At 48.6% G+C, this 14,726-nt stretch overlaps 1 protein-coding gene across 5 annotated transcripts in view; it reads left to right on the forward strand.

Moving 5' to 3' along the window:
• The window catches only part of LOC147736989 (uncharacterized), a 412,373-nt gene that overhangs the window by 332,517 nt on the left and 65,130 nt on the right, over nucleotides 1-14,726 (forward strand). For 2 of the 5 annotated variants that reach the window (XM_086955863.1, XM_086955700.1), the window contains one exon: nucleotides 931-995. The exons of 1 other annotated variant lie outside the window; for it this stretch is intronic. The gene's annotated coding sequence lies outside the window, so the exon portion shown is untranslated. Of the gene's footprint in view, nucleotides 1-930; nucleotides 996-6,353; nucleotides 6,426-14,726 lie in introns of those variants that run through there. 2 more of the 5 variants (XM_086955788.1, XM_086955630.1) reach the window with 2 other exon arrangements.

The raw sequence follows: 14,726 nt of genomic DNA on the forward strand, positions 1-14,726 counted from the left end.
GAGAGATTGAGAAAAGAATGGGTTGGTAAGGGAGGAGAGAGGGGTGTGTCAGGAGGGGGGTGTGTGAGTGCGAGAGGTAGGCGGAGTTGCCTGAGGAAGGAGGAGGGAAAGTAGTCAGAAAGGAGAGCAGGGAATTAAATTCCCCAATATTTAGTGAGAATGTGTATTTTAAGGTCTCTTTTGAAGCTGGTGAGACCTATTGGCTATGCCAGTACTTGTTAATACATGTAAGTTACCCCTAAGGTAGGCCCTGGATAGCCCCAAGAGCAGGGTGCAGTATTAAAAAAGTTGGGCATGTACTTTTATGTTTTACGTGTCCTGGTGGTGAAAAGCTCTTACATTTGTTTTTTACTACAGCGCAGCCTGTCATCCCATAGGATAACATTGGAGTTGCCGTGTTACATTTTAGAAGTGTAATTTCCTAATGGTAAGAGATGTTTGGTTTAAGTTTGGTGTCTCTGGAATCCTGAATTAAAATCCAAACTGATGTTGATGTCGAATTTTAAATTACAATTCTGAAAATGCCACTTATAGAAAGTTACCTTACAACATAATGGGGATGCCCCATGTCCATCAGAACATGGTTATTTAATTATATTGGCTGCAATGTGTTCAGTTGGGTGTTGCAATTGCTTTGCGTGAAAAGTTAGTTCTAGAATATGTCATCAATGATTGCAGATCAATATGTGGCCTGGAAAATTAAGGAAACAAAATGCACAACGCGCGCGGTCCCGCCTTCCCCATAGCGCTGCGGCGGAATAGCCCCGCAGCGAAGGGGCTAATATAAGTACTTCATTCCTTGGTAACCTGCATTATAAACAACATTTTAGCACCCTTTAACTCTGTGAGTTAATTTATTCTTTTTCACTCATTCGTTCATTCACTCTCTGCCTTACTTTCTTATCTGAATTCTTCTTACTTCTCCCTTAGGAACCTTCTGGAGCCTCCGCTGTCAACCAAGCGACGAAGAAATCAGGAACTGAAGTATTCAATGGGTAAGTATTAATTCTTCTCTTTATATTTATTTTTTCCTATTTACTTTAAATTGGTATTTCTCTCTAGTTCTAAATTACCGAACTAACTAACCGAAGTACTCGAATCTGCGCCTAAGCCCGGCACAAAACTGCACTATTTCTATCAAACTAGACTACAGAAAAAACATGACTAATCTCTGAAAATCAGTTGGTGAAGTGCCTCGGTTCTAAAGTCAACCGGCGCACTTCACAGATAGTCTAGACCTCGCGCCTGTATCCAGGAGCGCAGGACTAGGCCGGCAACTTGAACCCCTGTCCTCCCTGTTGGTAGTACAGGGGAGAATGCCCAGTTCTGCACTATAATCACCCGCAACCTTTTGCGAGCAGGTGATCCTTGCAATGCCGGTCAATGGCAGATACTGCGGAACAAAGAAGAGCTTTGATTCCTTTTTCCTGCACCCTGACACCTGTCCAGGGGGTGCAGAAGAGAAGAGGCCTGTACTGTGCTGAGGAGGTGAGACCTGTTCAGGGGGGGCAGAGGAGTTGAGGCCTGTCCTGGGCTGGGGGTGCAGTGGCGGTGCAGCCTATCCAGGAGGGGTGCAGACAAGGTGAAGCCTGTCAAGAGGGTTCAGTGGCGGTGCAACCTATCCAGGAGGGGTGCAGAGGAGGTGAGTCCTGTCCAAGGGGGTACAGAGGAGGTGAGGCCTGTCCAGGGGAGTACAAAGGAGTTGAGGACTGTCCTGGGTTGGTGTACAGTGGAGGTGAGGCCTCTCCAGGGGTGCGGAGGTGTGATGCATGTCCAAGTGGGTGCAGAGGAGGTGAGGCCTGTCCAAGGGGTGCAGAGGAAGTGAGGCCTGTCCATGGTGGTGCAGAGGAGATGAAGTGTGGGAAGGGGGCGCAGAGGAGGGGAGGCCTGTACAAGGGATGCAGAGGAGGTGAGGCCTGTCCAGGGTGTGCAGAGGAGTTGAGGCCTGTCCATGGGGGTGCAGAGGAGATGATGTGTGTGAAGGGGGCACACAGGAGGGGAGGCCTGTCGAAGGGATGCAGAGCAGGTGAGGCCTGTCCAGGGGAGTGCAGAGGAGGTGATGCCTGTCCAGGGGTGAAGATGAAGTGATGCCTGTCCAGGGGGTGCAGAGGAAGCGATGCCTATCCAGGGGGTGCAGATGAGGTGACGCCTGTCCAGAGGGTGTGCAGAGGAAGTGGGGCTTGTCCTGAGCGGTGCAGAGGAAGTGAGGCCTTCCAGTGGGTGCAGAGGAAATGAGGCCTTCCAGTGGGTGCAGAGGAGGTGAGACATGTCCAAGGGGTACAGAGTAGGTAAAGCCTGTCTGGGGGGGGTGCAGAAGAGGCGAGGCCTGTCTTGTCCTGGTGGGGGTGATGCAAAGAAGGTGAGGCCTATCCAGGGGTTACATTGGAGGTGAGGCCTGTCCAGGGGTTACAGTGGAGGTGAATCCTGTCAAGTCAAGTCAGTCAAGTCAGAGAATTTATATAGCGCACTACATACCCAGAGGGTCTCAAGGCGCTTAGGAAGGGGAGGAGGATTACTTGTCTAATATCCACGTTTTAAGTTGCTTTCTGAATGCTAGGTGGTTCTGGGTAAGGCGAAGGTAAGTGGGGAGTGAGTTCCATGTTTTAGCAGCCAGGTATGAGAAGGTACGGTGGCGAGGGCTTGGCTGGAAGAACGTAGTTGGCGGGATTCAGAGGAGGTGTGGCCTGTCCAGGGGTGCAGAGGAAGTGAGGCCTGTCCAGGGGTGCAGAGGAGGTGAGACCTGTCCAGGGGTGCAAATGAGGTGAGGCCTGTCCATGGGTTACAGTGGAGGTGAGGCCTGTCCAGGGTGTGCAGAGGAGGTGAGGCCTGTCCAGGGGGTGCAGAGGAGGCGAATCCTGTCCAGGGGTGCAGAGGAGCTGAGGTCTGTCCAGGGGAATGCAGAGGAGGTGAAGCCTGTCCTGCACGGGTTAGGAGGAGAGACCTGTCTTGTCCTAGTGGGGTGATTCAAAGGAGGTGAGTCCTGTACTGTGCTGTTATGAAACCTGCCATGTTGGGGTAGGAGGAGAAGCATGTCCTGGCTTGTCCTCTGGATAGGAGGAGTGTGGAATGCCTCAGCCGCTGCTCTCACCCAGAGATACTCCTTCCCAGACATATCATTTTTTTTAAGAGCTCATAATCCGAGTTTTTGAAAAGTACCCAGAGTTATTATTTAGCCCCAGATGGCTCATGACAAAGGCACACATCTCCATCAAGTATGGAGTTTATTTTTTAAACCACTGTCTTTAGTGAAGTAACGGATTCTACAACCCCCAGAATGCACTTATGTATTATATGAAAGTACAGGCATGAATATTCGGGGAATCACTCTACGGAAATATTTGGTACCTCCTGGGGAGCATTATGACAGAGAAGAGTAGAACAGTTAATGTGCAAGGACTTTAAGACAGAGGGAGGAGGGAGACAGGGAGAGGGAGACAGAGGAAGGAGGGAGACAGAGGGAGGGAGAGTGAGACAGAGGAAGAGGGAGACAGAGGAAGAGGGAGACAGAGGGAGAGTGAGACAGAGGGAGAGTGAGACAGAGGGAGAGTGAGACAGAGGGAGAGTGAGACAGAGGGAGAGGGAGACAGAGGAAGAGGGAGACGGAGTGAGACAGAGGGTGACAGACAGAGGGAGGTTGAAAGAGGGTGACAGGCAGAGGGAGAAAGAGAGAGGGAGGGAGACAGACAGAGACAGATGGAGGGAGACAGAGGGAGGGAGGCAGAGACAGAGGGAGGGAGACAGACAAAGACAGAGACAGACGGAGGGTGGGAGGCAGAGGGAGAGAGAGAGAGGGAGACAGTCAGAGTGAGGGTGAGAGAGCGAGCAAGAGAGAGAGAGAGGTGTGTGTGTGTGTGCTGGGTCTGGTGGTTCAGTGGACGAAAGCGTCCGCTGCAGGGACCTGTGTTTAACCTCATGGTCTCCGTTTTTTTTGCTTTAGACACGCCCCCCACCCCCAGTGCCCCTGCCCCCACAGGTGCGGCCCACGGCCACAAACCACACTATAAATTTGGCCCCTGAGAGAAAGTTTGTGAGTACCCATGATCTAGAAGAACTGAAATCAGGGGAAGAGGATAACAATTCTTTATTGTAATCTTGTTCAGTGTACGAAAATCTATACACATTCTCAGATCTCTGTCACGTTTCGGAATGAAAAATAATGGTGAAGAAACGGGGGACTATGATGGTCGTATGAACCTGTTTTCTCTGTATTCCTGAATGTAATCTTTAAGATGACGGTTTTCAGCTTCAGTAAGCGCATACATTCGGCTATAAGGAAGATTAGATCCAGGTTCCAAATCAATTTTGCAGCCATACGACTGATGTGGGGGCAACTTCTTTGCTTCCGATTCACTGAAAACTTCAGCAAACGCTTGATGTTCTACCATAAGACTCACAGTTTGAACCGCACACACCATCATCTTTTGCTCACATAATAAAGCTGCTGGATTTCCATCTTGCTCTTTCCGCTTTTCTCCGAAGCAATTCTCCAATCAATAACTTAAGTTAAACTTCAAGGTCGATCACTCCATTTAATTGTTGGGTTGTGTTCAGTTAACCAAGGCAAACCCAGGATGATTCCAAACTGTGGAGCATCAATCTAGTTAAATTGAATCTCTTCCTTTTGAACTTTAACAGAAACAAGTTCCACATCTTCCGTGTGACTGGTTATTGGGTTAGAAGATGAATTTGTACTGTCAACAGCCCTAACTGCCTCACTTCTTTTTTTTAGGTAATGCCTTCAAACCTATTTTCGAGGCATATTTGAGGTCACAAAAGTTCCCCGTAGCACCGGAGTCCAGCATCATAGCCACTCCTGAAAGAACTCTGTCTCGAAATCTTAGGGTCATCATCAGAATGAGGTGTGGAGTGGAAGATTGTAGAGTATTGGCTACTTGGTGAGAAATCGGAGTTATATCCTTGTTAGCAACCACCAGCCCAACTCCTTCTACTGATGGTGCAGAGAGTTTTCCTTCTTGAAGGTTTTTGGCTTCTTGGGACATTCCTTTACAAAATGTCCACTAATACCACAATAAAGCCATGGATTATTCTGTTGACGCTTTTCTTTCTCTTCTTTGGAAAGGGGGCCTCTAATAGTTCCAATTTGCATAGGTTCGACTCCATGTTCTCTATCACAAGATTTAACAACCTCTGCTCTGACCTGGTCAAAGCGTGGTACACTGGGCCGAAATTCACGTAATCTTTCACCCCTTCTTTCCGTTTTTCGATAGTCTATCTCTAAAACGAGATCAATCAAAGCTGAAACTTCTGTAGGGCGATTTGGGATCAGTGACAAAGCATCCTTTAAGTCATCTTTCAAACCCCGATAGAACAAAGCTGCCCTTTTGGCCTCCGGCCATTCAATTTCTACAACAAGTTTGTTAAATTGGGCCAGGTGAGTGACAAGCTTTCGATTCCCTTGCCTCAACTCCAGTAATTAATTATCCGTAGCCTGTGCCAACTTCCGACGATCAAAAAGTCGCAAAAACTCTTTCTTGAATTCCTCGAAGTTATATAAAATTGGTGTGTCTTGGGTGACCAGGGGCATTGACCACAGGCTGCGTCCCCATTGAGATACGACAAGATGAATGCTGTACGAGAGTGTGTACTGGGAAGACAGTGGGCCGACACATTAAGTACAACGAGCACTGACTTAAGAAAATGTGGGCCTTCGTTTCAAATTTGATTACCTTATTTTCCTCTCTGACTGCTATTAACTCTTGTTGAATCTCCTTAAGAATATTTCCTACATTTTTTAAATCGAACTCTTCAGCCATTCTGCTCGGGCGAGTATTGACAAGGGCACTTCACTCTGTCAAGGGTCGAAGTTACTCACAGTGCCGACACTCCCAGGAGCAGAACGATGAGATTTTCCAAATTCCACCACTGGTTTTCCCACAGCCACCAACTGAAGAGTTAACTAGTGGCTGTGTGAACCCAGCCGGGGGAAAGGGGAATGGGACAGAGAAGAGGCTGCCTGACCTTCTGGCTCTTCCACTCTTCTTCTTCCTTTCTGCCGTACTCCATTTTATGCCTTTCTTACTCCCTCTCTATCTTAAAGCATGAGTGGAAATCGCTGTAACAGAAAAGCACACCATTACTTATTTCCTACAGTTCCTTCTCCACTTTCTTGCTCTCGCTCTCTCTATAATATATATACACATTTCCTTACCCATAGTGCCTATGGCATTTGCTCCTCTTCTATTCTTTAATATGAGTATTTTATTCTTTGGTAACCTGCATTATAAACAACATTTTAGCACCCTTTAACTCTGTGAGTTAATTTATTCTTTTTCACTCATTCAATCATTCACTCTCTGCCTTACTTTCTTATCTTCAGAATTTTTCTTACTTCTCACTTAGGAACCTTCTGGAGCCTCCGCTGTCAACCAAGCGACGAAGAAATCAGGAACTGAAGTATTCAATGGGTAAGTATTAATTCTTCTCTTTATATTTCTTTTTTCTTACTTACTTTAAATTTGTATTCCTCTCTAGTTCTAAATTACCTAACTAACTAACCGACGCACTGATGCGCTCTAACCTGCGCCTAAGCCTGGCACAAAACTGCACTATTTCTATCTAACCAGACTACAGAAAGAACATGACTAATCTCTGAAAATCAGTTGGTGAAGTGCCTCGGTTCTAACATCAACCGGCGCACTTCACAGCTAGTCTAGACCTCGCGTCTGTGTCCAGGAGCTCACTACTAGACCAGCAACTTGCATTACGGTCCTCCCTGTTGGTAGTACAGGGGAGAATGCCCGTTTCCACGCTATAATCACCCGCGACCTTTAGCGAGCAGGTGATCCTTGCAATGCTGGTTCAATGGCAGATACTGCGGAACAAAGAAGAGCTTTGATTAATTTTTCCTGCACTCTGACACCTGTCCAGGGGGTGCAGAAGAGGTGAGGCATGTACTGTGCTGAGGAGGTGAGACCTGTTCAGGGGGTGTAGAGGAGTGGAGGCCTGTCCTGGGCTGGGGGTGCAGTGGCGATGCAGCCTTTCCAGGAGGGGTGCAGAGGAGGTGAGGCCTGCCCAAGGGAGTGCAGAGGAGGTGAGGCCTGCCCAAGGGGGTGCAGAGGAGGTGAGTCCTGTCCAAGGGGGTGCATAGGAGGTGAGGCCTGTCCATGGGAGTACAAAGGAGTTGAGGCCTGTCCTGGGCAGGGGGTGTAGTGGAGGTGAGGCCTGTCCAAGCAGGTGCAGAGGAGGTGAGGCCTGTCCAGGGTGTGCAGAGGAGTTGAGGCCTGTCCAAGGGGTGCAGAGGAAGTGAGGCCTGTCCATGGGGGAGCAGAGGAGGTGAGGTGTGTGCAGGAGGTGCAGAGGTGATGAGGCTGGTCCAAGGGGTGCAGAGGAGGTGAGGTCTGTCCAGGGTATGCAGAGGAGTTGAGGCCTGTCCAGGGGGGTGCAGAGGAGGTGAGATGTGTACAGGGGGCGCAGTTGAAGGGATGCAGAGCAGGTGAGGCCTGTCCAGGGGAGTGCAGAGGAGATGAGGCTTGTCAAGGGGGTGAAGAGGAAGTGATGCCTGTCAAGGGGGTGCAGAGGAGGTGAAGCCTGTCCAGGGGTGCAAATGAGGTGAGGCCTGTCCATGGGTTACAGTGGAGGTGAGGCCTGTCCAGGGTGTGCAGAGGAGGTGAGGCCTGTCCAGGGGGTGCAGAGGAGGCGAATCCTGTCCAGGGGTGCAGAGGAGCTGAGGTCTGTCCAGGGGAATGCGGAGGAGGTGAAGCCTGTCCTGCGCGGGTAGGAGGAGAGGCCTGTCTTGTCCTAGTGGGGTGATTCAAAGGAGGTGAGTCCTGTACTGTGCTGTTATGAAACCTGCCATGTTGGGTCAGGAGGAGAGGCCTATCCTGGCTTGTCCTCTGGGTAGGAGGAGTGTGGAATGCCTCAGCCGCTGCTCTCACCAGAGATACTCCTTCCCTGACATATAATTTTTTTTAAGAGCTCATAATCCGAGTTTTTGAAAAGTACCCAGAGTTATTATTGAGCCCCAGATGGCTCATGACAGGCACACATCTCCTCCAAGCATGGAGTTTATTTTTTAAACCACTGTCTTTAGTGAAGTAACGGATACTACAACCCCCCGAATGCACTTATGTATTATATGAAAGTACAGGCATGAATATTCGGGGGATCACTCTACAGAAATATTTGGTACCTCTCTGGGCATCGTGGCAGAGAAGAATAGAACAGTTAATGTGCAAGGACTTTCATTCTCAACCTCTTTCTGCAGATTGTGAGTCCAGTGAGATCAGAGATAACGTGGATCTCTCTCAAGGAGATTTCACACAGTTTTATCTGTTTCAGGGAGAAATACAATGAAAAACTGGGGGTGCAAGTCCAGCGTCCCAGGCTCTGGTGTTCTTGGATCACTGTGCTGGCCTGTGCCTGGTCCTGCAAGAGAGGAAGGACCGGGTGTTTAGTCTGACCTCACAAAGGGAGCGTGAGCTGGCTCAGTATCCTAGTCCACCAGGCCCGCGGCTCAGCATTCTGGTCATTAACATACTTCGGCTAATGTCCTGGTCCTCACCAGGCTCCGGGTCACATCCTGGTCCACCAGGCGCCGGCTCACGTCCTGGTCCTCACAAGGCCCTGGCTCACATCCTAGTACCCCAGGTCCCAGCTCACGTCCTGGTCCTCACAAGACCCTGGCTCATGGCCTGGTCCTCACAAGGCCCTGGCTCACATCCTAGTCCCCAAGGTCCCAGCTCACGTCCTGGTAACAGCTCACGTCCTGGTACCCACGAGGCCCCAGCTCACGTCCTGGTACCCACCAGGCCCCAGCTCACGTCCTGGCCCTCACTAGACTCCGGCTCACATCCTAGTCCCCCAGGTCCCAGCTCACGTCCTGGTCCTCACAAGGCTCTGGCTCACAACCTGGTCCACCAGGCACTGGTTCATATCCTGGTCCCCACCAGGCCCCAGCTCACGTCCTGGCCCTCACTAGACTCCGGCTCACATCCTGGTCTATAACAAGCCCTGCCCACATGCTAGTGCTCACTAGACTCCGGCTCACCTCCTGGTCCCAACCAGGCCAAGTCAGAGAGGGAGATCAACTGGTTTTTGGCCACAATGCCACCTCAAACAGGAAGCAGACATCTGCAAATCAGCTTTAGACTCCTTCCAATAGGAGCATTCCAGCCTGAAGAGCCAATCCAGATCCTTTCTGAACCGGAACAGAAGCAACCCAAGACTGGTTTCAGCCTATCCGAGCCTCGATTGTAGGGCGACCAGGGACTTGTTTTGAGTCACAATCTTTTCAATCTTTACTTGGCCCACTTGGCCAGCCTGATCAAGTCATTCGACATCACCTCTACTCGAATATACACAAAGCATTAGATTAGAATTAAATACAGATAAAATGCCCAGTAATTTTAGGAGCTGCCGCCTGGAAGTTGATGATTGGATGAGCTCAAATCCCTGACGCTGAACAGTGAAAAAAACTGAAATAGTGATATTTGGGTCCGGAGCCTCACGGCACAAGGGTGGTGACCGGTGTCGTTGGGATCTCTGTCCACCCCATTCCATCTGGTCATTAACCTGGGAGTTTGGGTGGATTTGCATCTGTCCTTAAAAGGATACTTTAAAATCACCTGCTCTACAGGCTTCTGACTGCTGAAAGTTATCAGAAAACACTTCAGTTCATCCCGGCTTCATCTAGGAAGGACCTGGTTCTGGTTCTGATTCTATCAAGAAGGAATTTCTGCATCTCTTTATACGTATCGCCTTCATAGATTGCTGCTGCTGCTACAAAAACAGCAGCTGGGTTGGTTCTGAGGATAAAAAAATCAACGTTGATCTCCAACAAACTGGTCAAATTGCACCAGCTTCCTGTCCTGAAAAGATGTCAATTTAAAGCACTTTATGTCATACACGGTTTACAATCAGGGGTTCATTCTTATTTGTCCTTTCTTTTTGCCTGGTATCAGCTTGCCGAGTGGTGAGATCCCACCATGCTTTTCTGGGTAAAGTCTCTAAGTTTAGCAAAATCAGAATAGATGGCTGCTCTCTGCCTCTTGTGACTGCAGGTACCTGGAATGGAATGCCGTCCCACCTGCCCTGTGCACCCAAGAAAACATGAGTTCTTTCAGGAAATAAATCAAAACCTTTCTGTTTGTGTTCAGGGACTGTGTGATTTTGATACTTATGTGCTCATATTAGCGCCAGGACATTTCTATCCCGAATTTGCTGTGCAGCGCTATATAAATTGGCTCTCATATCCTGTCATAAGCCATCGCTCTCTGGGCCACAGATTGTTGCCACTATAGACGCCTTAGGAGGAGGAAAGTCACTGGTATCTGAAGGTCAGGTGTCGAGATTTACAAACAAATACCAGCTGCATACCTGCTGGAGGCGTATGCTGAGGCATTGAAAGGCGGTGTGTCGCTGGCGTCTATAAGTGATGCAATCATATCGGTGCCCCCTAAGCCTGGAAAGATCCTGTAAGTGTACCTCTTATCGCCCTCTGCCACTGCGTAACAGTGATAATAAATTCCTGCCTGAGGTGATGCGACTCGGCTATCCCTCCTACTAGAGAAAATAGTCTCCCCTGTACAGTTGGGATTTGTCCCACATAAATCCACAGCAGTTCATCTACGGACTGTGAGAAAGTGAGTTTCTGTTGCAGTACCCCCCACTTTTTACTTGATACCTGATGTACTTTTCCTTGGTGTGCTCTGGGTCCCTGCCAATCAGGTGCCCAGGGCCTGTGCTCCTTCCCTAAAAACTGTACTAAAGCCTTAACCCAATTGGCATCTCTGGCCACATGTCAGCCCCTATTAAATGGTACCCAGGGCATTGTGACCAGAGAAGACCCCTAAGGGCTGCAGCATTTTTTGTGCCACCCTTAGGGGCCATGTACCCTGACACACACACACACACACACACACTGCCTTTGCAGGCTGAGTTTCCTGGTGCAAAACTAAACAAAGAGTCGACATGGCACACACCCCTGTGTGCCAAGCCCACACACCCACTACCCTGGCATACATCAGCCACCCCTCTAGCTGGGTGCCCTATGCCAATGGTGTGGGCATAGGTACATGAGCCCTGTGCCCCTACAGTACCCAGAGCCATTCCTGTGCACTGTAAGTGTAGTGATGCCATTAAGAGTATATGGTGCTGGGAGATTGTCATTACAAACTCCACAGCAACATGATGGCTACACTGAAGACTTACAAGTTTGATATCAAACTTCTCAGCGTGTTAAACCCACACTGATGCCAGTGTGGGATTTAATGTCAAATTCGTGGGGCCTGACAGCCCTTGCAGGGTATGCGCAACTTCATGCCCAGTGGTTACTTCAGTCTGTCATTTGCCTGTATTCATGGAGTCAACAATGCATTGCACTGTATTTGTTGAAACCAATAAAACAAATGTAAACCCAAAATGCACTACGGAGGGCATCTTAGAGATGCCCCCTAACCTACAATCCACGTCTTGTCTGACAGGCTGCCTAGGCTGCCACACAGCAGACATGTTGCTGGACCCCTGGGTGGAGAACCCCCGCTTTCCTGGGCCTGCAACAATGCACATCCTGGGACGAGGTACCAAGCCTCCTCCCCCGGGATGGGCAGGGGAAGCTTCAAAGGAATTCCGCCTTTGTGTGCTTCTCCAGACCACTTGCTGTACTGTAGTGTAGTTCCTATTTTCCCAAAGGCCCTGCGCATTGGAATAACATAAACAATAGTATAGACGTAGAAGTGCGGTCTTCCAGGTCTCTACTGACTATGCTAAACTTAATTGGGTTTGTTACCAACTACCTCAGAGGTCACTGGAAACTTTCTTGACTGAATAGGAAGTGATCAGCTTCCCTGGTACAGACAAGAAGGGATTCAGTTTTCCAACAGCCGCATAAACATGACAACTTTGCTCCTTAGAATAAGAGTCAATCTCTAGAGTCGTGTGAAACAATAGACAGTTATTTTACTCAGTCAGTTGTGCAGTTTACTTTCACCAAGATGCAGAGAAATAGAGAGACGGGCATTTTCAATAAAAAGGTATTATTTATTGAACAGTCTTTCTTCTCATGCAAGATAAATGAATTGCCACAATTGCAAGACTTGTTATTAAAAAAAGTCCGCACAGCAAAATGAGTATTGCGAAATAATACTGTAAAAGCATTGATATGGTTTCTTAGCCATACAATGGTTAAAATGAATAAAATATATACATTCATATATACATTTGACTAACGTACTCAACTGGTGCTTCTAAGTACGCCTACCCCAGTGTACCTGACCTAAGCCTAATACTTGGGAGGGAGTAAGTAAGTAGCAGTTTAAGTTAAGTTGGTTTTGCCAAGGTTTGCTTCAAGAATTCTCTCTAAGGGTTTAGTCAACACCATACCTCTGGAATAGAATGTTGGAGGTCTTGTATCTCCTTCCAGGACTCGATATCCCAGTCACTCGCAAGAGTAGGCTGGAAACGCCGGAGCTGGATTTTCTCGGCAGGAGAAAAGACAGCGTCTCTCTCAGCGCGTCGAGGAGGAGGAGGGGCAGCGTCCGTGGGCAGCTTGTATCTGCTGGGCTCTGTAAGGATTCAGAAAAGGGGGTGGTGATGAACAGAGTGTCTGAATTGAGCAGACCACTCTTACCCAGTCCAAAGATCAGGGCTTGATCCATCACCGTTATTTACCTCACTGCCCCATCCCAGCTCAGAACCTGGCTATATGCAAATCAGTCTGTCCCTGGCCCAGTGCATCATGGGAACAGGGCAGACTAAACTACCAAGCCAATTCTTCACCAGAAAGGAGACAAGCTACCGGGGACCGGTTTCTGGCATTTCAGCCGTCTTCGGCCCGGCTTGCTTGAATCCTGATGGAGCAGTGAGAAAGGGACTCATGTCTGAGTATACCCTGCCACACCTATAGTGGCCAAAAACGATTCAGAAAAGGGGGTGGTGATGAACAGAGTGTCTGAATTGAGCAGACCACTCTTACCCAGTCCAAAGATCAGGGCTTGATCCATCACCGTTATTTATCTCACTGCCCCATCCCAGCTCAGAACCTGGCTATATGCAAATCAGTCTGTCCCTGGCCCAGTGCATCATGGGAACAGGGCAGACTAAACTACCAAGCCAATTCTTCACCAGAAAGGAGACAAGCTACCGGGGACCGGTTTCTGGCATTTCAGCCGTCTTCGGCCCGGCTTGCTTGAATCCTGATGGAGCAGTGAGAAAGGGACTCATGTCTGAGTATACCCTGCCACACCTATAGTGGCCAAAAACGATTCAGAAAAGGGGGTGGTGATGAACAGAGTGTCTGAATTGAGCAGACCACTCTTACCCAGTCCAAAGATCAGGGCTTGATCCATCACCGTTATTTATCTCACTGCCCCATCCCAGCTCAGAACCTGGCTATATGCAAATCAGTCTGTCCCTGGCCCAGTGCATCATGGGAACAGGGCAGACTAAACTACCAAGCCAATTCTTCACCAGAAAGGAGACAAGCTACCGGGGACCGGTTTCTGGCATTTCAGCCGTCTTCGGCCCGGCTTGCTTGAATCCTGATGGAGCAGTGAGAAAGGGACTCATGTCTGAGTATACCCTGCCACACCTATAGTGGCCAAAAACGATTCAGAAAAGGGGGGCACTGGGACAGGAACAGACTAATTTGCATACAGCCAGGTTCTGAAACTGGGATGGTGCAGTGAGCTAAAAAAACGGTGTTGGATCTAGCCCTGATCTTTTGACTGGGTAAGAGCTTTCTGCTTAATTCAGAGACTCTGTCCCTCACCACCCCTTTTTGTAAATATTTTTGTCCACCCTAAGCGTGGAAGGGTATTCTCAGATGTGAGACCCTTGCTCATTGCACCATCAGGATTCAAGCAAACCGGGCCGAAGACGGCTGTAATGCCAGAAACCGGTCCCCGGGAGCTTGTTTCCTTCCCAGTGTAAGAATTGGCTTCTGTAGTTTGGTTTGTCCTGTTCCCATCATGCACTGGGACAGGAACAGACTAATTTGCATACAGCCAGGTTCTGAAACTGGGATGGTGCAGTGAGCTAAAAAACGGTGTTGGATCTAGCCCTGATCTTTTGACTGGGTAAGAGCTTTCTGCTTAATTCAGAGACTCTGTCCCTCACCACCCCTTTTTGTAAATATGGGCTCTGTAAGGGACAGCTGTTCTGCTCCTGTATTCACCACTCCATTGCTATCATCGATGTCGTTGAGGCAGTGTTTCCTTAAGGCAACGTTGGTAATATTTATACCTGAAAGGTGCCTTGTTTGACGTAAGTTTTTGGACATAAGACGTCAATAAAGATGTCACTTGGAAGTGATCGTCTCTCAGTGCTCATTAGAGTTCTATTACTAATCAAAACATAGCAAGCGGGGTTTTCCCAGGTTGCTGAGTTTTATCTTGTTGAAGAACTTGGAGTGTAATCTAGGAATCTTAGATAGTGGCTTCTGCTGTGTCATTTGCTCTAATGAGCTGCAGAGGAAGAGATTCTGAAATGTGGCTCTGATCGTGTTAGGCCAGAGACGAGTTTCTGAAATATCACTCTTGATCGTTCATGCCATTATAGGGGTATAAATGGATTATGCCGTATAGGGGCATAAGGTCACAGTATTGATCGGGTTCCTAGATTAGAACGCGACACCCACTCCACGAATTTATGTCCATCAATTTACTAAAAACTATAGCAAAAGATGCATGTGTAACATTCCCCACCCCAAAATACATATTCGCATTTGAAATGGCGTATTTGAAATACGTGGTAATTTTGGTATTGTACGT

The sequence above is a fragment of the Lissotriton vulgaris genome, chromosome 1_1 (genome assembly GCF_964263255.1).
Source record: "Lissotriton vulgaris chromosome 1_1, aLisVul1.2, whole genome shotgun sequence".
Classification (NCBI taxonomy): domain Eukaryota; kingdom Metazoa; phylum Chordata; class Amphibia; order Caudata; family Salamandridae; genus Lissotriton; species Lissotriton vulgaris.